Source organism: Cyprinodon tularosa, unplaced genomic scaffold (assembly GCF_016077235.1).
Source record: "Cyprinodon tularosa strain WSP-4 unplaced genomic scaffold, ASM1607723v1 ctg165, whole genome shotgun sequence".
In the NCBI taxonomy this organism is placed as follows: Eukaryota; Metazoa; Chordata; class Actinopteri; order Cyprinodontiformes; family Cyprinodontidae; genus Cyprinodon; species Cyprinodon tularosa.
The window spans coordinates 1,342,189-1,369,124 of record NW_024038483.1 but is presented as its reverse complement, the minus strand read 5'-3'; the positions used below and the strand labels follow the sequence as shown (position 1 = coordinate 1,369,124).

General features: G+C 37.5%; 1 long non-coding RNA gene across 1 annotated transcript; it reads left to right on the top strand.

Annotated features, from left to right (window-relative positions):
- The first annotated feature begins 21,408 nt into the window (after positions 1 to 21,408).
- Positions 21,409 to 24,340, top strand: LOC119780738. The gene is made up of 4 exons (XR_005280442.1): positions 21,409 to 21,469; positions 21,872 to 22,053; positions 22,159 to 22,278; positions 23,044 to 24,340. It is a non-coding gene; the product is annotated as an uncharacterized LOC119780738 (long non-coding RNA).
- Positions 24,341 to 26,936: the final 2,596 nt, after the last annotated feature.

Below are 26,936 nucleotides of genomic sequence, written 5' to 3'. Positions count from 1 at the left end.
TCTTTCTTGGCAAAGCACCTCCTCCTTTACAAGAATTTGTAAGAAAGAAAAACCTCAAACAAATAAACAAGAGCTGGTTCTAGAGGTAACTATGTGGCCTCTTTTAGAAAAATGTTGTCTTTAATCAAGCCATTTCCTCTGTACAAATCTGTATTTGTTTCGTCTGTTGTTTTATTGATTTGGCTACTTTATGTTGTTTATTTAACCCTGTTAAAGGGACTACAGATGGAAAGTAACCATGGGCTATAATCTGACATATTTACATTTTCATGGCCATTAACATCCATTATCCCTTAATAAATACATTCAATCTTAAAATATCTTATTTCAATAGTCATTTCATAGCAAGCAGACCTCAGTCAGTCCAGATCGGACTGAACACCTCTGATATCATCACCCTAAGTACAGGCTCCCCTCAGGGCTGCGTCGTGAGCCCTCTACTGTTCATTTTGATGACACAAGACTGCATCCCCAGTTTCACCAACCATCCCTTCGTGAAGTTTGAAGATGACACCACAGGGTGGTGGGCCTCATCAGAGACGACAATGACCAGGACTACAGAGAGGAGGTAGAGCAGCTGGTGCAGAGATAACAGCCTGATCCTGAACGTGGAGAAGACAAAGACAAACGTGGTGTGGAGGCTGCAGCGTCTCAGACTGGAAAAACATGATAAGAGTTGTGAGATCAGCACAAAGGATCAAGCATTCCCCTCCATTAAAGACATTTCATCCCAGCGCTGCGTGCACCGAGCTCGTAACATCATCAGTGACCCCTCACACCCCCACCATGGGCTGTTCTCCCTGCTCTCCTAAACAAAAAGGCTTTGCAGCATGCACTTCAGGCCAAGCAGGTTCTGTAACAGCTTTTTCCCCAGTGTCATCAGACTGCCGAACAGTTGAAAAAACTCTAAATCGATTCACAAATGGAGACTCTGCATAACACTGATAACATCATGCCTAATAGAACTCAACTCAAATGTTTCCTACTGCATTTTTGCACCATTTATATTTATTTATTTTTGCACTGCACTGAACTTTCCACATCAATGCCTTTTTGCACCATGTCTATTCCACAGTGTTTACATTTGACCATTTCTGCACTTCATGAATGGAAATTTTCTTTTTTTCACTGCCCAACTGCCACTCATTCACTCTCTGAAAGCTGTATAAATGATTTTTTTTTGTATACAATATGTGTATAAAAATGACTAAGTCAAAGTCTAAGTCATGCATATAAAGTAATTTATTTATTATGAAGAGTTCCCACCTGTTTCAGTAAGGTCTGTATGTGGTAGCAACCATATCACATGACTAAGTTGTTGTTGGTAAGGCCCATTGTTTGGCTTACCTCTTGCAATTATAGCAAAAAATTATTATTATGTTTATTTTTAACTGAAGTTCATATGAACTATCATGAAATAAAGAACTTGTTCTTTTGACCAGTTAATGTATTTTCCACAGCAGTGTGATCTATGAGGTACCCATAACTCAGATGAGCAATCTACTATTTTTTATATTTTTTTGAAGCAGGAGGGGCTATTTTAACTCTACAGAGTATCGCTTCAATATTGCCTATCCGGACTTTTATGAGTAATGACCTGTTACATCACTGATCCCCCTGCAGCTCCAATCACTCAAGGGATGATACAAAGGGAGTGTGGTGGGATAAACTAGCCTTTAGCAGTAATTACTCAGGTCTAGTGTCCTGACTGAGCTGATGGGCTCTGCTCACTCTAAACCAGAAAACAATAAAACTCAGAGAACGGAAAAGAATTCTTCTAAAGAAATCTGATCAAGTCATAGTCTGAAATAAAACATATAAAAGCAAAGGAAAAGCTGTGAGTAACTAATGCTTGATATTTGACATTACAAGAGCTTGTAGTAGTAAAATATTTTTTCAATTTTTTTTTACATGAAGACAACAGGACATGGCAGTCAACCATAATGTAAAGTGTTCATACATGGTAAGAATTATATTATATGCCTTATCAAATACTGGAGAAGGAACATTTGATATCTGTTTATTGTTTTGATGTTATTGGCTGAATGTATTGTGTTTTTTTCTCGTATTTGGTAATAATAAATGCCCTTTGAACAATTCTTATCTATTCAGTTATTATTTAACAAGTTTCTATCCTATTTTCAAACGGAACCTTGTCACCCATGTCCACACCTTTGCAACTAAATTGCATATTTCTGAAGAATAAGATAAAAAGGACCTTTTCATGATAGGAAAAATAAAATGTAATAATAATATTAATAATAACAATGGTGGTTTGTAGTCTAAAAAAAAAACACAATGTTACTGTATCTGTACGAGATAATGTATACTGTATGAGAACCAGTTTAATTCAATACTTATAGTACTGAATTTAATACATGCAAATCCTTAATGATTGTGAATGGGCATATTTTCTGGCATATTTTCTGTCTGGAAAGGTCTGCCAGGCCTTACATGCATATCCCTACTGCCACATCATCCGGATCTGCCTCTGCAACCTTTTTCTGCTGTCCAAGTCCCCTCAGCAGCCAATCCACTCCTTTGTAAACTGCCTTATTCAGGTCCTATCTGGCTTCCAACCAAGCTGCAACTCACCTCCACCCTCTTTCCTGCCCCAGGCTACCTTCTACTCTAATCAGCTCCCTTCTTCCTTCACCGGTCCAACAACTGTGTAAACCAGGGTTAAGATATATATATACTCTCATTAACGTGTCAATGCTTTTTTCACATTTTTCTCTGCATAAATTATGTAGTTTTATTAATTTAGTTTATTGTTGTTTTGCTATTTTTTTTTTTTTACATTCGTATTAGTTTTAAAGATGTTTATCTTTTTGGCTTTGTCAATTCAAAATGTTTTGCCACTCTAAAAATATACCATCTTTACTTGTTGCATAGAGCTATTCAGAAATCATAGCTATAGTATGTGATATGTTTTAACAAAACCCCTTTGTGCTTGCTTTACAACTGATTTCAATTATTTTTTTTTCTTTCCATTTCCCGGTATTCTTTTCATGCACCACAGATGTGTTTATACTAAGATTACTTTTGGCTGTTATTACAGTACCATCCTGACATAAACTGTCTAGTTTGCTGAAAATGCATATGGCATTGATCTTTAAATATGTGATAAGACGGAAAACACCTATTTCATTTTAATCTGCTTTGTTTCAAGCAATCATACATTTTTTTAAACTGTCATCATTATGAAACACCTTCTACTTTGGTATTTTTTTTTATTTCACAATCAAGGTGATATTTATCCTTTTAGTATTTTATCAATTTCATAAAAAATAAATAAAAAACATCAATACAAGCAATTTATTATTTATCAGAAATTCAAATTGATTCAGCTACGTCAATATGGATTTTGTTCGGCTAGATAGACAACAGTAGTGGACACAAGACTCCCCTGAAATATGATTCCCCCTTGCCTCCTCATGGGTGCCACCAAAGACAAATTACATGTCAGAGTACCAGGTCGCTCCTGTACATCAGTTGATTTTGTGTAACACAGCGGGTTGCAATCCACCAAACCAGAGGAGGAACTTTACATTAGGCCTACACATGCAAATTAAAGAATCATCAAAAACTGCAAGGAAGATAATTTCACAGAATCAAAAAGACATCAGCAGATAATAACTGCAAAAACAGCAGAATGGAGGAAATATTTAAACAAGACTAAGGTTTTGAGATATTGGACTTAATTCTACACTTTTAAATACAAAAGAAATTGTGACCCCTGTACGGAAAGTAAAAGAACAGAAAATGCAACTTTGGATTGTCTAAAATATGAGCTTAAAAGAAATTTTTTGAGGATAGAATTGGTAAAATTGTATTTAAGTTGAAGATATTAGGCTCATTGCAAATTAATGTATGGGGCAAGGATATACAAGACATCTATCTATTTTAAAAGATGGTTAATAGAATTTGATGTGATATCAGTTTTCATATACACCAACGTAGAAAAAAATGTATGGTACCCATCATTTAATGAATAAAAAATCCACAATGGTCATAGGAATAACTTAAATGTGACAAAATGTATCAAAAATACAAATTGTGTGAAAATAAAAAATAAAAAAGAATTATACATTGCTTTTCAACTATGATTCCACAGAATGATTTACAGTGAAAAGCATAAACAGCATGACCAGACCTGGACCAAAAATTATAATATTCTTGCCAAAGCACATCAACTCTACGTTCACAGATGGAAAAATGAAGCATATCAAGGAAATACCACTTCTGTGAAACATGGAAGAGGCTTTTTTTGTTATGGTTCTGCCCTTTTAGGACTTTGAGTTTTTAGCTTTCAGTTATCAGTAATTCTTTTTGGTTGATCTTTGGTTTATTTTTTTAATTGTATGTTTATTTAAGCAGTGTTACGTTACTCTCTGTTGCCCCCTTGTCCCTGTCTCCTTTCCCCTAGCTACCTAAGTCTTTTCCATTCACACCTGCTCGATATTAGCTGATTACCCCTGTCTTTGTTCCGTCTCCCATATATATACTCTACCTGTGAAGTTCTTCAGTTCTGGTTCCGTGTTGTTAGTTGCTCCCTCGTCTCTGGCTCCCCACGTGAGTTTCCCTGATGTTTGCTGGTTTTTGGTTCTCAGTATTATTGTGTTTATGGACGTTTGCCTCAAATTATCTTCACTACACTTACAAGAATCTCTGCCTCACTCATCTCTGCAACCTCACTCCTAGTGATCGTGACATGAAGGCTCATGAGGCATTTGATCGATCCCCACAGTTCATGAAGCTTCATGTGAACATGTCACCACCTACTAGTGGAGTGCAGAACTACAGTTAGTAATATAATCTGATGTTTTTGTAATAGTTTTTCTTGCTTGTTTTTATTCCATTGAAATTCATATGAAATTGTTAATGAATGGTCTGTGTAATAATAATTAAAATGACTTAGAAGGGAAAAATCATTGAAGGAACATTTTAGTGAAATAGGTTCAAGCAGACAGTGAAAGTGCTTGAGCAAATTGGGCAATGATGACCAAAATGAATGGTATTGGCGATTTTATTCAAACATAATAGTTTTCCCCCAATTTTTTGGTTTTAATAGGGTTGGAAGTTATGTGTTCAACCAATCTTTTGGTTAAACCAACCAATTTAGTGGTGTTTTTACCCAATCTATGTTTACTAGGGCAAACCAACACAAATTAGTTACATTAGCAAAAATACTTGTTGTTTAGCATCTCAACTTTCAAAAAGGTGAACCAACAACCTTATTAGTAGAAGTCCATTTCTTACAGCTGACACCATTAGCAAAGTGACAGTCCTACAGAATGCAACACTAGTTAAACCAATCACATCTGTAACTACTGGCTTTCTCCGATTTTGATCAATACATTGTTTAATCTAACCTAACTAGTTTTAACCAACTAGATTGGTCTATTCTTAGAATATATCCAAACTCTATCCAACTCTTCTACAAACTCTTGGATGAACTTGAAGTTCCAGGTGAGCAGCAAGATATTATGTTAAGAGTACCAACATTTTTGTGCAGGCCTTCTTCAAGAGTTTATTTTTAAAAATGTTTCTGTGGACCCATGGTTGGACAAGGAGTACCAACAATTTTGTGTACATGTGTACAAACACTTAAAGAACTAAACCATCATGAACCACACCTTCAGATCCTAGACAGATGGTGATGTGGTGATGTCACTTTCAGCTTTTTGCCAATCCTCAAAAACTAGGGGATGAAGAAGAAGATACCTGATAAGAGGAGACAAAGAGGAAAACAGCCAATTTGGTTCCAGGATAAATTTCATACTGTATGCATACATAACTCTCATCTCCCAGTGATTGTTTGAAAAACAAATTAAGTCCCATAGCCTCTTGCAGTCAGTCTACATAGATCAAACTGAGCCAAAAAAGGAAGCTTAACAAGAACATCATCTATATTTCCCAAGTCATTAACTAATAACAAATGTCCTTTTAATGGCGACCCATGTACAGAGGCTTTAGTCCTTGACCCTGGCGACTTGGGTTCAAATCCAGCCTGTGGTCCTTTCCCGCAGGCTTTCCCCTTTCCTTTCAGCCTACTGTCGAAAAATTAGCCACTAGTAACATAGAAACTCAAAACAAAAGGTAACTTTAGTTTCTGTTACTTGTATTGTTGCGGTCCTTCATTTTAGTTGTTCCTTTTGTGAATCCTTTCATAAAACAATCAATGCAAGGTTTACTTATTATCTGTAGGGCTAAAATATATAAAAAGGAATACAATGTGTTAAGAAAATATGCAGCATCATGCTCATGTCATATTTGCTAATCAATTTAATACGATTTTCAGATCTTAAGGTTTATCGTTGGTCATGCTGTCTTCTGAAAGGGGTTTTATTTGTGGATTGACTAGTCCATCAACTGAACTGTTTTAAACCTGCAGAGATATGTGAAAACAACGGTAGACAAGACAGGGATATGAAGCCTGTGATCTGACGGCTTACACACTATGCCGATCATTCATGCTGTTGTTTGGCTGTGCTGCTGTCTGTAACATTCCCTGACAGACAGCCTTTGCAAAATCCGATTTTAAGAGCAGGTATACTGCCTTTCAAAACTTTAGAAACCAGTACAGGGTTTATTTTCTGACTTTATATCTCTTAAGAGTAGGCTCACAACTCCTTGATTTTTGATAATAGAAATTGATGATGCAACAAAAACAATGTATTTGACTTGCAGTCTAGACCAAGTAAGGGGAGCGCATTGTAGAGATTATAATGTCTATGAAGACAATAAAAGCTCTTCTAGCGCCTTCTTCAAATGTAATATCAGATTCTGTGCTTTTGTAAATGTAGCTCAGACATTTCAGATGCAGAAAATCTACAGTAAGAAAGACCCTTGAGAAAAAAGCCACATTTATTCAGTACTTTTTTTCCTATATAAAATGCTAAGGAAGCATCAAATTTTCATTACAAATTGTAGGGTTCATTGTCAACAGCATAATGAATAAGATCATAAACAATATTGATAACACTTAATCCTTCATTAATTTACATTATAAACTATTTGCTTTATTTTTTTCTTTGTCACCCTTTCACCAATTCTTAGAAAACATTACTAGTTCTTATGTTGTAAAACAGAATTATATTCAGTCCTTTTTAACATTAAGCTTGCAAATGTAATGCAAGTGAAATGAGCCCGACCTTTACTCAACTAAACTTTTGTAATTGATATTCATACTACTTTAAGAAATGTATTTACATAAATATAAATGTCCTTATTTTAATGTCATTGGTTTCTCCTGGGAAACAATGGTTTATTTATTAGGCCCAAGCAAGTAGGAGTATCTGCTGACAACGTCTGGCTGAGCCTTAGGTCATAATGTGCACAAGGATCATGGTGGGCAGCTCACAAGCCAGTCAGGCTATATTAAACATTACTGTGTTAGCTTGGCTACTGGCAACCCTCCTCACCTAAAACAAGAGATGGGAAGTAACGAAGTATTTGTACTTCGTTACTGTACTCAAGTAGATTTTTCTGATATTTTTACTTTACTTTACTACTTATTTTTATGGCGACTTTTTACACAAATATCTGTACTTTCTACTCCTTACATTTTAAAAAATTGGCTCGTTACTTTAGTTTTGAATCATTTCAATGGAGTTACCGTTATTATTTTTCACGTCATCAATACCAAATTCAATCTAATTAGATGGGAATCTACGTTGCATTTGACGCACCACTACAAGATGAATCGACAGATTCGGCGGTATTCATTGGCGGCAAATCATTGCAGCTTGGTGGCGGTGGCGTTAGCATAGTAGTATGGACGACGAGATGATTGAAAATGAACACAACGGAGATCTAGTCCTATTGGCAGACATCCATTCAAAATGTAGGCAACGGCATGAAAAAAGTGGTTTCTACTTTTACTTTTATACTTTAAGTAAATTTACAAGCCTGTACTTTGTTACTTTTACTTGAGTAAAGAAGTTTAATCAGTACTTCCACTTTTACCAAAGTATTTTTTAACACAAGTATCTGTACTTTTACTCAAGTACGGAAAGTGAGTACTTTTGCCATCTCTGCCTAAAACTAATGTTGGGTCAGTTGCTGGTCAAGCTCCAACAATTAGCCCACATGCCAGAACTGTAGCATTACAATGAATCAATTCAACATAGCAACACTAGTCCCAGCTTTTGTACATTGATAAACTTTACAAGCTTCTTATAAATCCCAAAGCATGGGAGGTTGGTGCCCATCTCCAGTGTTAAATTGGCAAGAGACAGATACACCCTAAAGAAGATGCTAGTCCATCAAGGGTAAACAATTAACAAGCCAAACAATCAGTCATGTACATATCTTCAGTGAAGGGCGTGTATGTTTTTTGGATTGTGGAAGGGGCCCACACATGCAGAGAACATCCAGACTATTTTTCCATATAGACATATCAAAATTAATACTTATCATTATGAAAGCCTTTTATAACCTTACTTGTAGAACATGTGCAAGTCCCATTTAATTTAGGCTTACAGTCTCTGTCAAATGCAAACACCCTATGAGTGGCCACAGATTATAGCTTATACAATGTGTGTTACATTAAAAACAGTAAAAAACCCACAACAAACTGCCTTGTGTTTTCTTTGGGAATAATGTCAGTATTTCTTCGAGACACATAGTGCAAAAATTTTCTATTTTTAATAAAGCATAGGCTTATTGCCAACTGCCCTTGTCGCTCATCTTCCACATGATGCATAGACTATTTTGGCATACCCTTCCCTACCTGCAAATGTGTTTAGTGAAGGACAGATAAGGCCTGTCGTACTGTATAGGAAATCTGTTTTTCCCTTCATCTCACCCCCACTGGTAATGTACTGACTGATGTTATAGCCACAACTGATGGTGAGGAATAAATGGGGGGAGGAAGGTAATGGAACATTCAAACCTTACTGCATACCTTGAACTGAGTGATTGTGAACTGTACCAAGTATATCTACAAAAGCTTGTCACTCAAGGCTGTTCTGATTTTTACTGCATGTTTGTACAATTCTATTAAATTCTGGCTTAATGAATATATGTTATCATAATATGTTTAAGCTTAATTAGGTTTACTACTCAGACACAAAATACATTGCTTTGCCTTGCGTAATGTGTTCTAAATATTTTATTATTTTACTGTCTTACTAAATGGGCAGAAACTTATTTATTTTTGTTCAATTATGTTTTCGTAAAAGCTGAAAGAGGTCTCAAACAGTACCTAGCCCTTTGCAAAGTATTAATTTAATACCATATAAATAAAAAACTTTAAGGTATACTGGAGGATGTTCTTTTTCTGGGTGGATAATCAAAAGAACCCTTCCTCCTAATTTGTCAACTGGAGAGGGCTGGTCTTTGCAAAAATTTGCGAAAACCCTCCAGTCATGTTTTTATTCCATAAATGAATAAGAAAAAGAAATTCAGCTTTGAATATGCATGAATATAAAATGTTTCCAATGGGGATGCATGTTGATACAGTGGGTAACACTGTTGCCTTGCAGCAAGAAGGTTCTGGGTTTGATTTCTTGCCTGTGGTCTTTCTGCTTGGAGTTTGCATGTTCTCCCTTTGCATTTGTGGGTTCTCCCTGGGTACCCTTCCTCCCACAGTCCGAAAACATGACTGTTAGGTTAATTGGCTTCTATAAATTGTCCTTAGGTGTGAGTGTGTGTGTGCATGGATGTGTGTCTTTGTGTGTCTCTGTGTTGCCCTGCGACAGACTGGCAACCTGTCCAGGGTATACCCCGCCTACCGCCCATAGACTGCACGAGATAGGCACTACAATCCTGACCAAGCAGGAGAAGATGGATGGTGATGGATACATATTTAAATTAATTTCAGTCACTGTAGAGAAAGGAAACAACATATATCAAGACATTATTGACTGTAAATTCATTTGGAGACACATTAGGGAATCTTGGGAATTTAAATCTGGCTGGCAACTTTACGGTAACCCTTAAAAGTGCAGTAGTAGATCTTTTATAATGCATTTTTTACTATGTGGCTAAAAGACCTCCCCACAGCCGCTTAGCAAGCAGTGAAATAGAAGGTCTGGAAGTGAAACTAAAATAAATGGTCCCCGTTGCAGTGTGAAATCAATTAATAACCTTAACCAATCACATGATTGGTCCCATGACACATCAATCATGGTCATCTGCTTGTCCCTCCCCCCGTGCGCATACCCTGACACATGAACAAATCGACCCCCCAATGCTCGTGCAGGACGCTAGCCACTGTTATTCTACGTTCAAACCTATGGTGTCCAGATTTGGGTTTCTGAAAAGGAGGACACTTTTTTTAGGTGGGGCTTCTGGGGCCGCCGACGGGACGGACCTGGAACCGGGGGGACGGAGCGACCAACCCGACCCGGTGATGGTATGCTTCCCCCCGCCTGCCATACCGTCGGCCCCGTGCTTCCCCAAGGCACAGGGCCGCTTCCTCACGCCTGCAAGCGGGGGGAAGCATTGACCGTTTTTTTAGGTATAAAAAGTAGGAAATGCCTGGGAAAAAGAGGATGTCTGCTCACCCTATTCACACGTAAAGCAGCAAGAGCAGCTTAGACGTACGAGCTGCTTCATTTTTGATGCTTGTACAAGTTTAGTTCTGATATGCGGCTGAAGCATCTTTGCTGCTCTAGCTGCGCGGTGGAAAAAGTGGGTCTGATGCGCATTGGGCGGAGCTACCCTATCCTTTCTTTGCCTGTAACAATGGCAGCTATATTTGCTGTGAACAGTGGGTAGTAGTTTGAATCTATTTTGAAGTGAGAAAGTCCACCTAAAAACATGGTCAGTGCAGTCAGTTCATCCAGATGACCATCCTGCCTTCAAGTATTATTTCTGTCGGTGGTGCACTGTCACTAGGAATCCCCTCAACAGCAGCCTCTGGCCCGGTAGCCTCTGCCGTAGCAAACTGCGAGGAGGGCGTTTTTCATGTCCGCAATCCAAACTGAAGTCACCAGGATAATAAAAGCAAACATGTTTCAGGGGAGTGATCATAGCACTCTGCATCATGAGTGCAGCCTGTCTCCCTGCCAGCAGCTGCTCCTGCTGCTCTAGAAGCGCTACAGACAGCATGCCCGTTCATGTGTATTGAAGGCATGGTTTCGAGGGGTTCGAAGGGAGAGGCATGGTTGTGTATATTCAAAAATATAGCTTGCTAGCGTTTTTCTGAGATCTCCCACTGCACCTTACAAAGAGTGCCTGAATCACAACACTTTTCCTAGGAAATTCCTCAAGTATGTATAATGCAATGTTGTGCTGTTCAGATCTATTTGACTATTCAAGATTATTTAAGAATCTGAGCTATAACTGGAAAGTTACCATTTTACAATTATTAGCAGGTACTGTAATAGCCTATTGCAACAATGAAGTTGTTGAAGGAATGTACCATTTAGTGGTTGCGTTATTATGACACTTGGCAGTAGTAGATAACAGGTTGAACAAAAAGGATAACAGCTTTGAGTCATTTGATATTTTTTATTGACTTTCACGGTGAAATACTAAAGGACATTTATAAAATGACAATACTGAATGATAACAAAATGCTTGAGTTATTCAAAGGAAAAAGCTTAGTGATTTTTTATTGACACTGAGCCTGACATCTAGCTAGATTTTAGAAAGATTGGCTGAGTAGAAAGAAAATACTCTTCCTCACTCAGAGTTTTTTAGCTCCAGAAAAGGTGATATGAGTCGGTTAGCTTAACTTGACATCTAATCCAGTCTGGCACAAGCACTTAAAAAGCCCTCATCAAGGAAACACATATAATAAGTTTCACCATGGCAACATCAGGACAGACTCCTTAAAGTGTGCATTTAACTGCCATCTGAATTGGGAGTTACATAATAATGCAGTACTCTATTCACTTTGGAAAGCCAAGCAAAGCAGCTGGTGTCCCTAAGTTCAGCAGATCCTACAGAGATGCTCTTAGTTCAGGCAGTCCAGGAGTGGCTGAATAACAACCCCTTTCCATGGAGCTCAAGCTTAAGTGAGACAGCATTGTGGAACTCAGACAGGAGCAGCAGGGAAATCAGAGAAAGAAACTGGACAGAGAAAGCACCAGAGCCAGGGTGATGTGTTTGGCTCTGTCTCCCTCTGAAGCAAAAGACCTACAGTGGTAGATCAGAGGAGGACAATGGTAAATCAAAGAAGCCTGCCACACATACAGAGTGCCAAAGTGTGGAAAGACTGTGGCTAGCTGGGTCTAGCTATGAGAGGTCACTGTGCGAGATTGGAGGATAAAAGAGGTAGATCAGAGGAGTCGATTCACCCTCTCCTAATTGAGATAATTTCTAAATACTTGTGCCCAGACTTTAAAGGAACCTCTATAAGGTCAAACCACAAACACACTTAGGAAGTAGGAATAACCCAGGGTTAGTCCGAACATCATCTGCATAATTACCAAATTTAAATGAATTGCTCGTCGGCATGAAGCACACCTGTGGTAAAAAATTTCCATAAAACCCTTTTACATTTTTAAGGGACCCTGCTAACAAACCGACAACGTTACCTTCTTGTGTTTTTTTTTCTTTAGTAAAATACCTCCAGACTTTTTGAGTCCAATGCTGAGGCTGTCGGTGTTCACTGCTACCACCCTTTGTTTTAATGGGAAAACGCTACGTTGGAACAGGAATTCTTTTAAAAATTCTGGTATCCAGATTATGATCTGGATCATCACCACAATTTTATAGATTTTTCTTTAGCATGAGTGAAACCTCTGATACATAATATTACTTAAATCTGTACTGTACATAACTTTTCAAGTTGTCCTGCACAAAGACAGAAAGACAAAAACACACACAAACGCTCCTATAAATAAAATTAATGGATCAACAAACATTTTAGAGGTAAAGTTATCATTTTAATTCATTTTTAGTTCAATTCAGTTTATTTCTATAGCGCCAATTCGCAACATGTCATCTCAAGGCACTTTATAGTTCAACCAGATCATACAGTCAAATTGATTTAATGTTTTCTATCTAAGGAAAACCAGTTGATAACATCGACTCATTGACTCAAATGCAATCCCTCACACTAAGCATGCTTGTTGTGACAGTAGAGAGGAAAAACTCCCTTTTACCAGTAAGAAACCTCCAGCAGAACCAGGCTCGGTGTGAGCGGCCACCTGCCGAGGCCGACTGGGGTTCAAGGAGACAGAAGCAGAGAAACAAAAAGCAACTGCAAAAGTCTGCCCCGTCCAGGAAACACACAGCCAGGCAGACAAGCTCCAAGGCAGCTCCCATTTCAGAGGATGAAGAGAGCACATCCAGCCAGTCACAGTCAGAGAAACAGGAGTACACTGAAAAACAGGCAGATCTCCAACATCTATAAACAAAGGTGTTGATGGCAGCAGCACAGCCAATATTTCTCTCCAGGATGGTGTCTCAGCCAAACAGGAACAGATGAGGCGAAAGCAGGGAGAGCATAAGGTTAGATATTGAACTAACAGATTCTGCAAAGTGGGAGAATAGAGATAGAATGATGAAATAGGGGTCCCTATGTCCTCAAGAAGTCTAAGCCTATAGCAGCATAACTATAGAGATAGCTCAGGATAATCTGAGCCACTCTAACTATAAGTTTTATCAAAAAGGAAGGTTTTAAGCCTAGTCTTAAAAGTAGACAGGGTGTCTGCCTCACGTACTAAACTGATAGTTGGTTCCACAGGAGAGGAGCCTGATAATTAGATGATCTTCCTCCCAATCTACTTTTAGAAATTCTAGGAACCACTATTAAACCTGCAGATTGAGAGTGAAGTGCTCTGTTAGCAACATAAGGAACAAGCATGCCCCTGATGGAGCTTGGCCATTTAAGGCTTTATATGTGAGAAGGAGGATTTTAAATTCTATTCTGGATTCAACAGGAAGCCAATGAAGAGAAGCCAGGATAGGAGAGATATGATCTCTCTTTTTAATTTTCATCAGAACTCTGGCTGCAGCATTTTGGATCAGCTGAAGGCTTTTAACTACAGTTTGTGGACTTTCTGATAGCAAAGAATTACAATAGTCTAGCCTTGAAATAACAAATGCATGGACTAGTTTTTCCGCACCAACCCTGGACAGGATATTTTTAATTTTTGCAATATCCCGCAGATGTAAGAAGGAAATTCTAGGAACCTCTTTGACATGGGATTTAAATGACAGGTCCTGATCAAAAATAACACCAACAATTTCAATTTAATCCCATCCAAATGAAGTAGCTGACTAATCAGCTTCTTTTTCAAAGCCTCTGGTCCAAAGACTATAATTTCTGTTTTGTCCACATTCAGGAGCGGAAAGTTAAGAGTCATCCAGGTTTTCATATCTTCAAGACATCCCACTAATTTATGTAATGGGTTAGCTTCATTTGGATTTATAGACAGATATAGCTGGGTATCATCAGCATAGCAGTAAAAATGAATCCCATGCTGTCTAATAACTCTACCGATTGAGAGCATATATAAAGTAAAGAGAAATGGTCCTATTCACATAGTAATCTATTCACATTGTACATAAATATATCCCTTGATTTTTATAAAAAACAATTCTTTATTTCATTTTAATATTTCCATATTTTACATTATTTATTATATTATATATCTGAGTGTTATATTCAAAACAGTTATAACCATGAATGCTTAATGTTTTATTCATCAAGAGTCAAAATACCTTCTAATGTTTTACATACAGTAGGTCTCTCAGCAAACACAGTTCTGTAGGTTTTAATGAGTTTAGCTAAAAAAAAAATTATCATTAGCAAATGTCATTACTAAATCTAACAACAAAGCTCCTCTGTAAAGTATGCAAATAAGTTATGACAGGTATTTATGAACTTTCTTTTTTTAATTGATGGAAATAGAGAGAAGCTGGAATAATTAGAAATATTCATAAAATGAAAACAAAAATGTGTCTCCTTTTTTGTTTGTTTTTTTTGTTTAGGTCTATCCATAAAATAATTATTTTAAAATTCATGTAGGGCATAAGAAAACAATATATTACATGAGGAATTAGGAACAACTTTTATCCCAAGGTATAGTAGATAATTAGACAGTGTACATATGAACATAACACAACCCAGCATTCTGTTGAATAACTCCTCCTCCACATCAAATCCTGCAGCTGCAAGGACAGATAGCTCATCTAAGTCGGCTTTGCTCTGCTACACCCTGCACAATAGGTGCATCTGGGTAGGACCTTCACTGGGTCAGTGATTACTGTGAAGTAAATAAAATTCGACATAAATAAATATCTTATTTAAGCTGTTACTGCTACTGGTCACAGTCTGGGCACCACACACTACTTCACTGACAGCTAACTCAAGGACCAGTTGGTTAAACTGCTATTAATCAGCACAGTGGAGCAGGGTACAGGCTTTGTCTGGTATAGCTAAAACCTAAATAGAATTTATTTACAGCAGAATTTCTTTGGGCTGAGCCCCTCAATTCTATTGTATTGGTCTGGTTTTAGCCAAGCTAACACTGAATGCTATGTGGCTGTGAGGCTTGCTGCAAAAAGCCACTCAAACTGCCTGCGGCCTCCTTCTGTGCTGGATGTGGAAACGGCATAGATAAATAAACAGACTGATTTGATACATTTTCTAATTTTGTAAACGCAATTGTTTTTGTATAAAAATAAAAACTCTGTCCCTTAAATCCTCTTCCCAAAAGTGTTTAATACCAAGAAATTCCTTTAAGCTGCAATACTAGGTAAAATACTGTCTGATACTGGTGATACTGATAAGATCCTTTTTTTAAATTACACCAAACATGTTTGTTAAATGTCCAAAACAACCTGTACAGACTAATTTAATAAACAGGTGTTTAAAAGGCCTCTGCAGCCCTTGGTGTCTGCCAGAAAGGAATGCAATAATATGCTGGAGCAGATACACACTTGAAACATGTAGGACAGTGAGTCCGGACTCACTGTCCTACATGTTATTATAAAGCATATATGGCATTATAAAGCAGTGGTTGTCAAGCATTGGATCCAATGCTTGACAACCACTGCTTTATAATACTGGGTGGTTTTAATCAAAAATTCCTTTGAAAAATGTATTGCGTAAATAAAAAAACATAACTATTGCACAAAATTGTCAATGCCTTGATTTGAAAATATTAATTGAATAGTTATTGCTAATTGTACTTAATCTAAATAGATTATATTTAATATTTATTATTAAATATTATTTATATAATCAACTTCAAAAGATTTATTTGTTAGGAAATCTTACCTAAACTGAGCATGTCTGCCTGTGTAATAAGCTTAATTAGGTATTTGTTGGAAGTTTGTATATATTCTGTATCTTATTTTATAACCACTTTTAGGAATATCAGCAATTGCAACAGTGCTTTTTGCTCAACATATTCTTTCTCTGCAACTGCACAGTACCTGCAGTACCTCAAGTATGAAGAGTGGAATATATGAAATCTAATGCTAAAGAAGCACACAAGAGTGCGCTATCATCCCTACCGATGCCTCAACATCTAAAATATCAATAGGTTTTTACTAAGATGCTAATGTAAAATGGGCGGCGACATAACCGCAACGTCATGAAATTAACGTCTAGTGGTGATGGCCCATAAAATGATGTATCAAATTATTAAAAAGCAGTTGACTACATCGACTCATTGTCTTGAAGGCAATCCCTCACACCAAGTATGCTTGTAGAGACAGTGGAGAGGAAAAACTCCCTTTTAACAGGAAGATAACCTCCAGCTGAACTAGACTCAGTTCTTGCTGCTGCCATTCCTCTTGCCCTGCAGGAATCAAAAAGAATGAGACCACAACATCTGAGTGTCACGACTCAGTACAGAGGGACCCAGTATTCAGGGAAGACAGACATTGGGATGATTTCAAAGGTGTTTATTTAAAACTGGACAGTCTGTGGATCTGCAATAGCAGTGGCTAGTCCGTCTAAAGGCAGGAAACTTTGGAGAGAGGAAACACAGGTTAGTGACCATGAAAACTTGATGGAGGATAATCTGAACACTTGAGTCATTTACCTGGTTTAGAGTACAGTCCGTGCCAAGACAACAAGGTGGAAACCAGCCGTTTGGCAGACCAGACACAGCGGTTGCTGCACACAGAGTTCCAGAAAGCAAAGCCTTGACGATCAAAGAACTCACAGGAGATCAGATCCGAGCAGATGACTGAAGGCAGGAAAATCCAGAGGATGAAGTCAGGAGTCAGGTCCAGTCCACAAAAATAATCCAAATTAAGTCCAAAGACAGGTAATGCAAACAGATCAGAACAAGGTCCAAAGACAACACTGGTAGGGATCAGGCAACCAGAACACAAACTGGTAACACAAGAATACTCTTAACAAAGGAAGAATAATCTGGTGCTGATGACTGGGAGAAAGCAGCTTAAATAGAAGCTGGAACAGGTGGATATGATGAATGTTATTGAGAAATTGGGAGGAGATAGGCAGGAGAACAAGACAAGCAATCAAGCCAGTCATCAGTGCCAAGATCATGACACTAAGGAATTATTACGATGGCCAAGGCGTGCAAACATAACTGTATGATGTCATAGAAAATTCAAATTCAACAATAACTCAATAATTAGATTATTTTATAAAATAAATACATCTAGCAAAATCAAAAATAAGGCTAGCACACAATGATACTGTAACTTAGGCTTTAAATATACAGTTAACCAGTAAAGTTTTATTTGCCATTACTATCAGCATCTTGTGTGACTGCTCTTATCTAATCTTACCTTTTTTTCTTTGGATCTATCATGGTTAATGCAAAAATGTATTTTTACTTTTATTTTTACGTAAATTCTCATTTTTACTATGTCTGTTGATTAACTGTTTCAAAAGAATTTTTTACTACATAAAAGTCCCAAAAATGTGATCCAAAGTCTGCACATGTAGTCTTTTACTTGCAAACTCAACTGGATCTACTTTGCTTTTCATCAGCTGCTTTCCTGTGAAATCGATCTGTTCCAGATTGACATGGAGCTGGAGCTGCAAGGGGCAAAAATAAAACAGCCGCTTACTTTAAAGAAGTGGCCGGTGCATCCTAACCTGGCATAAGCCAAATCGATACATGTGGTTCCATTTGAACTCTACTCAGTATCCATCCGGAAAGGCTCCTGTGTAAAGTGTTCACAAAGGGGAGGAAAATTCAGTACAATTCTTTGTATTCATTGGGTAAATCACCAAGTGGAACTTGCGTCCCGTGTTGAGCTTTTGGCCAAACGCAAAAACAGCTGTGGCATGTCACATTCTTGATTTGTTTCAGTATTTGCAGAGTTTACTGATAAATCACACTCTTGCCTAATCTGATCGGGAGTAATGCATAAATATCTCTCTCATCTGGAAAGGCAGAAATCGCATCCATACTACTTCTGATTGACATCACACACATCACTGCATTTGATTAGTTTGAAATAAATGTGTATTTGAGACTAATGCATCGATTGGCTTCTGTTAAGATATATTTGCAGGAGTAAAAAAAACAACAAAAAAACCCAGAAAACAACTAAATGCCCATAAGAGAAAATAATAACAACACATTTATTAAATAAGAACTGATGTAGTCAATATTTACCTTTCATGACTGATCATCTGGTTCCGTTTATAGAGACACCATTGGAATCGCATTTCTCCTTTGACATCTCTGTAAGATATGTAATATGTGAAAGCGCACATGTTTAAAGTAAATACTGCAAAACTTGCCTGATTGCAATGCATTCAACAAAACCTCTGTAAATTTGTTATCTTTGGTCCCCAGAAAATTTGCTACATTTAGTTTCTGTTTGTTTTAGCCAAAATAATCCAAATAACTGAAACAATTGGCTTTTGTCGAATATTGTCATTCAAATAATGGCTATGCACCAAGGTCTGTCCTCCTAGTGTTCTTAACAGTTGCTGAACATAAGCCCACGTTTGGCTCCTAAGTCAGTCAGTGTCACGTATGCCTACACCTCAGCTCCCTGTGCTTCCCTGCTGTAAAAAATCTCTTCATGCTGCAGAGACAGTGCGCTTATGAAAAGTAATTTTCTTTGACTGAGTTATTGTAACATGCTGTATTAGCTTGCACCTAACATAATGACATTACCAGTATATCAAAAGTAATTAGATACAACAATTAACAATTATGTAATGCTGTTTTTACAAACACTAATTTTCTGTTACTTCTAAGAGTAGTGGTAGCCCTTTGCAGTCAACAATTTTGTTTAAGATAAGAACATGTTTGTATTTACATTACTTGATTTTTACCATGTTCAGTATATCCCCACCTTCAATTCACTTGAAATGTTTTTTGTTACTTTGACTCCTCGTAGCAAGAAGCTTTTCTGAGTATCTAACTGGAAAACCTGCTAAAAAGATTTCAATTTGAATATCAACACTCTCTGTCTGTTCCTTCAGATTTGTTCCACTTGGCCATTTCTGACATCTTGCATCCGACTATGCATGTTATGAAACATACTCCCCTTGAATCTAGATGATGTGGTTTGTGTGCACAGAGGTGCTCCACTGGATCAGTGTAGAGCACAGGTTACTAAGAAGGATCCTTCCTATTTAATGAGACATTTCATGAATACTAGTACAGTAAGAATAATCTGTTCTGCTATGTGCACTACTCAGGAGATGCTTTTGGAAATGGTTTAAGTTAACTTAACATGTCTTATTTTCATATGTTTTTAAACTGAAAAAAGTCACCCACTCCCAACTACACTTGTTTCTTATTCTCTTATATCTTAATAGGACCATTTGTCCTATTATTCATATAATGCAGTGGAAAGGTGTTATATCCTTCCATATGTAAATGGCACGTTTATTTGTTCAAGTTCTATTTACGTCAGACTCTTTTTATTTGTCTTGCACACTGAAGTGTTAATGCAACTTAAGTAAATTATTGTTCAAAAGGTTTTGGGTTTTTTTTCTTTTACATACAGCTCATTAGAATAGATAGCACTTTTTCAATCAGGCCTCTCTACAAATATAGCTTTTTGCAGAATGTTTTGGAACTACTGTAACTTGTAGCAACCTGTTCTGAAGTCATGAAAATCTGCTTCACACCGTGTGTGGATCCCTCAGGTTTGGGTGGCATGGCAAAATTCAGAACCCACAGATATTGTCCTAAACTTAAGTGACTTAAAAATAAAAGACAAGATCAGACCAAATTAAAAATATAAGTAAACGTATTAACAGTTAGTGAATTAATAAAAATTACAATAGTAAAAAAGCAAAGTGTGCGATACATGTTTAATCCATTTTGTATTGTATAGCAAATAAAAATTACAAAAATTAAAATAAAAATTTGAAAATGTTCCCCTTTATAGATTAATTTCATTTGTCTCCAACGCATTGTTTTCGTGTCAAAATTATTAGTTAGAAAAATATTTGAATAGAGTACCCATGAATGATCATACAGAACTCTTTCACTTTCTGTTGTATATTGGAAATACATTTTTCCCTAGATTGGTGCTTCATGTACACCTGATTTAAAAACTCCTCTTTAAAAAAAAAAAAAAAAAAAAAAAAAAAAAAAAAAAATATATATATATATATATATATATATATAGTTTTGGAGGCAGTTTCCAAAAGCTTAGATTGATCATCTTTATCCCTATATCCTCCCATCATGTTCTCCATCATCTCATCCTCTTTTGGAAAGTATGAATATTTGCTTATGATAAAACTCTCAAAATATAGCGTGTTGACTGATTATACACTTTGTTTGTTTTTGTTTTTTTTATTTTAATCAAGACCCAATTCTTACTGGACAGTTATTCTCTGTTTGCGCCTTAGATATCCAGAGTAACTTCAACTGAGCATAACAAAATAAAACTGTTAATCAGTGTTTTGTAGTTACAGTATTATAAACAACAGCACATTTTTAAACAAATGTTAGCTTCTGGTTCAGGCTTTTCTTTTTTTGGCATTTGGTTTCATATTTCACAACTTGTTGGACTGAAGGTGTAGTGCAGTTATTTTTACAATTTCTTCTTAGATCATTAGGTTGATTGATACGGAGCCCCCTAGGGGACATGGGGAATTTTTTTTCTTTTGCGTTCCCTCGCAATACTTTTGCGTTACCTCGCAATACTTTTGCGTTACCTCGCAATACTTTTGCGTTCCCTCGCAAAAACTTTTGCGTTCCCTCGCAAAACCTTTTGCGTTACCTCGCAATAGGGCTTGGTCGTCGTGACCATGTTGACGGCGCACTTTACGGCTTCCTTAGACTATTGCCTGTGTTCTCCCTCTCAGCCGTGTTTTATTTCGTTTAATTTCACCGTAACTTGATTTCAACCATGGTAAACCGTTGCTGTATTGTGGGCTGTAACAGCGCATCACATGATTGCCGAGGGAAAAACCTACAAAATGGGATAACTTTCCACCGCTGTCCTGCCTGGAGGCGCAAACACGGAGACCAAGTTTCACAGATAACAAAGAGTCGTCGGCTAGCTTGGATCGCGGCTGTAAGACGAGAGAACAGAACTTTCCACAGTATCCTGATGTCAATGCGAGTGTGTTCCCTGCATTTTCATTCTGGTAAGTTAAAGATGCACGGTTTTATTTTATAGCCTACAGTGTTTCCTTCCTTCATCCGTGGCACCACATACAAGCATGAACGCGCGCCCAGAGACTGTTGATATAGCATTTTCATCCTCGTTGGTTGATATAGCATTTTATCCTCTTTGGTAGAACACACTGCCAGTTCCTACAAGGACAGGGACATCCCTCTCCATTTTCAAAAAAAACCCTGAGGTTGACAGCTGTCATAGCACCACTTATAAATTTTGCTGATCCTAGCGCTTACCAGCCGTCTTGTAATGTAATGTAATCATATAATACAATTTAATAATGTGTATATTGAGGATCATTGATAACATTATGGTTCTATATGTGTTCAACACTGCCGCTGTGGATAATAATTTTAAATTGTGTCACCAGGAAAACCAGCAAATGAAATGTACACCTCGCATCCGGATTGGGCACCATCACTACACTTGGGCCACACTGAGATAAAGGCCACACAGACTGCACGCTATGAGAGACAGGAAAAGAGAAAACGGCAAAGGACTGACAGTACACCTGCGAGGATGAGACAGCTATTGATGACCTTGTTCCACCCGGTAAGCCTTACAGAGCCAGCAGATTCAACACCGTATGTTGCTTTTGTGGCTTTTTCAGCTGCATGATGCACATTTAGCTAAAAGATGTCCTTATTTTATCCATAGTGGAGACACCAGCACCAGCTGAGGATGGAGCTGAGCAGACACCGCTGACAGAATGTGACTTCTGTCAGCGCCGGCGTGCTGAAATCAACCGGCTGCTGGAGGAGAACAGGACCCTGAAACGTGAGCTTGGCCAGAGACTTCAAGCTTAACACTAGCTTTGTGACCATTCATTCAGTGAAAGGAATCTCAAATCTTCATCAAAACATTATTAAAAATATTAAAAAAAATTTAAGAATAATTTGCTGAAATAGAAATCAGCATTTGTTTGATACTTAGTGTTAGAAAAAAAATGTGTCCTAACAGGTTTTCTGAACCATCTTCTAATCTAGTCTCCCCCAGCTGCTGGTAGAAACAAGATTTTTTTACCATCATTCAGAAACTGGATAGGTGTTACATCTGTATTTTGTTGAAAATCATTTATTGAACATTGTTATTAATAAAATTTTAAGGAATAGATTAAATAGTCAAAGATCCGCAAAATATAAAAAAATAAACAATAGTGCAGTGCTGTGGCCATTCAAGTTAACTCCTAGTTTGAATCAGAGTCTTTCAAAGTGAACTATTTAGAAAAATGAGTGCAGTATTGACTGCGGGTTATTAAATCTGACCTCATAAAACACTGTAACGGGTAACTTTGAGCTTAAATCTTTCAGTCAGAGGTATTATGCAGGTTTAAATGTCCTGTGCTCATTTCATTTCTTTTTCTTTTAAGTGATATAACAATATAACAGCGTGGTTGTTATACTTTACTGTTGTATAACTGTGATTTATATGATATGTATACACATGCATGAGGGGTTGAGGTTAACGTTTGCTTTCCAGCATAGAATGAAATATAATGGTGTCCTTACCTGCATAATTTATGTCTATTTTTTTTCTCCTCAGGTCTTGCACTCTCAGCGCATTAATGAGACTCCCCTGAAGCCATGGGTCATCATTGCTGACGATGGGCAGGTTTGCTGTGCACACTGTACATGCATGGCTGGAATTGCAGAGGCATGTACACATGTTGGGGCTCTGCTGTTTAAGATTGAGGCAGCAGTCCGCATCCGTGGGAAAAAGACTGTGACAGATGTGCCAGCTTATTGGAAAATACCAGCAGGTATCAACAAAGTCAGCGGTGAAGTCGCCCACAAGATGGACTTCACTTCATCCAAAGTGCAGAGGATTGCTCTGGACAGAGTCATCGATGACAACATTCCCATGCCTGGCCTACGGACACGGGCCAGCAGACGCACTGCCCAAGCCACATTGGACGACTTATCGTCAATGTTCCCTGTTCTTCAGAACCATAGGTCAGTTTGTATGTCCACAGTGAAGCCCTACTTTCACAACTATGCTGCTCCTGTCCAGCCAGCTGTGATCCCAAAACCCCTGCAAGACCGTCTGCGCGACCCAAAGTTTGAAAATGCTCCACCAGCTGTCCTTCTCCAGCACTGTGAGACAGTGAAAGACATTGCAGCTGCATATTATTGCACGTCGTTATATTACAATACAATTATAGATTATATTATTGTATATCATGACATATTGCATCGCAGCCTTTATTTATACAATTTAAGAAATGCATATTGTTAAAAGTAATTATATAAGACATTGCACTAACATTGTTTTTTAATGTGTACTATAGTACCGGTAATAATTTGCACTACTTCAAATGTTATTGATATCTGTTATTACTTAATTTGATCTACCTCCAATTTTTATGTTTGTAATTGATGTTTCATAAATACGTATTTTTTATTACTTTGGAATTTTTTTTATACATAGACATTTTTTATAAAAAGCATAGTATTTTGTATTATTACATTGTATTGTTATATTTGCATATTATTGCACGTTGTTATATTATACAATTATAGATTATATTATTGTATATCATGACATATTGCATCGCAGCCTTTATTTATACAATTTAAGTAATGCATATTATTATAAATACTTATATAAGAATTTGCACTAACAGTGTTTAACTGTTAATGTTTACTATAACTACAATTTGTATAATAATAATTTGCAATATCTCCACTTTCCATTTCTCCATTGATGTTTCATTAAGACCGACTTATTAATAGGATTGAACATTTTGTATAAATACATACTATGTTATTGTAAGTAATTGCACTGCATTTTCATCGCGTCCATTTTTTATTTGTAACCATTTACCTACAAGCATTCAAACTGCACTGCTCTGTTCTGCGCTGCACTGTGTTCTCAAGTTTCACTACTTGCAAATAAACACTGAAAAGGATCTGATCGTTTGAGACCTCTTGCTTTTGGGTATGGATGCAAAACACACCTATGGCTAAAAAACAACCCACTTGTTAAATGTTTGCTTAGAGTGTATTGTTGATACAAAGAAATTGTCAATTCCATATTGAGCATCAATCTTTTCTTTAATACAGTAATTCATAAACACCAGAATAAAGTGGTTGACTTTAAGGTGTGGAAGTCCAGTGTAGTATTTCACTTTGACGGTGTCTTCCTTCAGGAAATCTTCATCCATTTTTCTCTGGCCAAGCTCACGTTTCAGGGTCCTGTTCTCCTCCAGCAGCCGGTTGATTTCAGCACGCCGGCGGTGTCTGCTCAGCTCCATCCTCAGCTGGTGCTGGTGTCTCCACTATGGATAAAATAAGGACATCTTTTAGCTAAATGTGCATCATGCAGCTGAAAAAGCCACAAAAGCAACATACGGTGTTGAATCTTCTGGCTCTGTAAGGCTTACCGGGTGGAACAAGGTCATCAATAGCTGTCTCATCCTCGCAGGTGTACTGTCAGTCCTTTGCCGTTTTCTCTTTTCCTGTCTCTCATAGCGTGCAGTCTGTGTGGCCTTTATCTCAGTGTGGCCCAAGTGTAGTGATGGTGCCCAATCCGGATGCGAGGTGTACATTTCATTTGCTGGTTTTCCTGGTGACACAATTTAAAATTATTATCCACAGCAGCAGTGTTGAACACATATAGAACCATAATGTTATCAATGATCCTCAATATACACATTATTAAATTGTATTATATGATTACATTACATTACAAGACGGCTGGTAAGCGCTAGGATCAGCAAAATTTATAAGTGGTGCTATGACAGCTGTCAACCTCAGGGTTTTTTTTGAAAATGGAGAGGGATGTCCCTGTCCTTGTAGGAACTGGCAGTGTGTTCTACCAAAGAGGATAAAATGCTATATCAACCAACGAGGATGAAAATGCTATATCAACAGTCTCTGGGCGCGCGTTCATGCTTGTATGTGGTGCCACGGATGAAGGAAGGAAACACTGTAGGCTATAAAATAAAACCGTGCATCTTTAACTTACCAGAATGAAAATGCAGGGAACACACTCGCATTGACATCAGGATACTGTGGAAAGTTCTGTTCTGTCGTCTTACAGCCGCGATCCAAGCTAGCCGACGACTCTTTGTTATCTGTGAAACTTGGTCTCCGTGTTTGCGCCTCCAGGCAGGACAGCGGTGGAAAGTTATCCCATTTTGTAGGTTTTTCCCTCGGCGATCATGTGATGCGCTGTTACAGCCCACAATACAGCAACGGTTTACCATGGTTGAAATCAAGTTACGGTGAAATTAAACGAAATAAAACACGGCTGAGAGGGAGAATACAGGCAATAGTCTAAGGAAGCCGTAAAGTGCGCCGTCAACATGGTCACGACGACCAAGCCCTATTGCGAGGTAACGCAAAAGGTTTTGCGAGGGAACGCAAAAGTTTTTGCGAGGGAACGCAAAAGTATTGCGAGGTAACGCAAAAGTATTGCGAGGTAACGCAAAAGTATTGCGAGGGAACGCAAAAGAAAAAAAATTCCCCATGTCCCCTAGGGGGCTCCGTAGATTGACATAAATGTTCTGCAGCTTTTCAGAGCAAAGAGGAGGGATTAAATTTTACCTGTGGAAAAAAAATCCTGGAACTTTGCAGCAAAAAAGGGACTATTTATGTTTTGCCTACCTATGTTACTTATGATTTTAAGGGAAATGTTAAAATTGTATCACATACACATCTGTTTCATACTGAGATGAGATGTTCAGATCTATTGCTGCCAGATGTCTTTATTCTAAATATATTTCTTTACTGGATTTCCCGTGTTGCTAAATCTTGCTTTTACAATTTAAGTTTTTACAGATTTCAAAATATCATTTATTTTACAAGTATTCCCTTAGAGCATGGTGCTTGTTTCTAAAGATAAATGTTTCAAAAATTCTTTAATTCATGAGGTTTATGCTGAGGAATTTAGATTATGCTCATGACATGAGTCTTCAGCTGGCTTCAGTCCAGCAAAGGGCGTGTGTGTCATATAAGCATCACTAAAGAGCTTGGCAGCTGTGTATGTGTAATCACACTGCCAACCATTCAGCTGTGACGCTGCTGCAGCAGTTGGTTGTTTTGGTCTCTACATCTATGTTCTTGTAAATGACCATACACAGGCATGATAATTTCAATGACTAAAGTGGCTAGCATTTTGTAGTCTCAACAGTTACTGGGAATTATATAGATAAAAAAAATAAATAATAAAAAAAAAAAAAAAAGAATGGAAAACTTATAGTACCCAACAAATGTTGTGGCCCAGGGCCTACTTTAGGTTTTTTAGTGCCCAAGGCCAAAGTGTCCCGTTGCCACACCCTCCCGCTGAGATTGCACTCTTCCCAAAAAGAATAATCCACAGTGATTTCAGAAATATTAATTTCTTTATCACAAATGTTCACACAAAACCTTTTTAAAAGGCAATTACATGAAGAATAAACATGAGTTTTAGGGATAGATTTATAATAGTACAAC